This window comes from Volvox carteri (assembly GCF_000143455.1).
Source record: "Volvox carteri f. nagariensis unplaced genomic scaffold VOLCAscaffold_479, whole genome shotgun sequence".
NCBI classification, from domain to species: Eukaryota; Viridiplantae; Chlorophyta; class Chlorophyceae; order Chlamydomonadales; family Volvocaceae; genus Volvox; species Volvox carteri.
In genome coordinates this window covers 1,615-2,762 of record NW_003308002.1, presented here as the reverse complement: position 1 = coordinate 2,762, position 1,148 = coordinate 1,615, and the positions used below count along the sequence as shown (strand labels likewise).

General features: G+C 55.1%; 1 protein-coding gene across 1 annotated transcript in view; it reads right to left on the bottom strand.

Moving 5' to 3' along the window:
• VOLCADRAFT_108713 (uncharacterized protein) overlaps nt 1-1,148 on the bottom strand; it is a 7,994-nt gene that overhangs the window by 5,270 nt on the left and 1,576 nt on the right. The gene's annotated exons all lie outside the window — the stretch shown is intronic.

The following is a 1,148-nucleotide window of genomic DNA, read 5'->3' as shown; positions in this document are numbered from 1 at the left end:
CGTTCTGATGCTTAATTCACGGCCGATGCTCGATGACAAAATTATATTCCTGCAACGCTAGTGCAAAGCGTGCATATTGTCCTGTAAGCCCCTCCGAGCTCATCAGGTACAGCAGTGGCTGATGGTCTGTAATCAGCCTAAACGGAGGGCCGCCGATCAGGTGGTGCCGAAACATCTTCACAGCCCACACAGCGGCCAGCATCTCTCCCTTGTAGCTGCTGTAGTTTGCTTCGTGCTTGTTAAGCGAGCGGCTGATACAAGCACACATGTATTCGTTTCCGTCGTCATCGACTTGCCCGAGGACGGCTCCTATGCCCTTATTGGAGAAATCCGTGTGCAGTATTAGCGGGCGGGAGTAGTCGATGCGACGCAAGATGAGTCCCTCCTTGGTGAATGCAGTCTTGATGGCTTCAAACGCCTCTTGCTGCTTGGGACCCCAGACCCACGGTTCACCTTTCTTGAGGAGCTTGTTCAGATCCGCTGCAAGCTGACTCATTTGCGGGACGTAGCAGCGGTAGTAGTTGATGAAACCCAGCTGCGTACGGAGCTCAGACACGTTGCGGGGAGGCTGAAGAGCCATGATTGCGGCGACCTTGGCCTGGTGAGGGCTGATCCCAAAGGCACTGAGGTTGTGACCCAGGTACTCAATGACGTCAGCGCCGAAAATTGATTTGTCAGGATGGGCACGGAGCCCACAGGCTGCCAACACGTCGAGTACGGCGGCCACATGCTTGACGTGCTCCTCAGGCGTCTGTGACCAAATAAGTACGTCGTCAATGAATGCTACACTGACATCGGCCAGGCCTGCCTTGCCCAGCTCATAATCCATGACGCGCTGAAAGTAGGCGCTGGCATTTTTGAGTCCATACGGCATTCGTGTGTAGGCCATGAGCTTGTTGGAGACCCAGTACGAGGTACGAGCCTGATGCTCAGGCGCTATGGGGATCTGCAAAAACCCCTGCCGCAGGTCCAACTTGGAGAAAATAGTAGCTTTGCCTACGCGCTGGAAAATCTCCTCGGGACGATGCAGCCCATATTTGTCCTGTAGTGTATGCGTGTTGACAGGGCGATAGTCCTGTGCCATGCGGTAGTCGGTCCATAAGCCAGTGTCGGGATCCTTCTTGGCGGCGACGACTGGGTTGACGGCG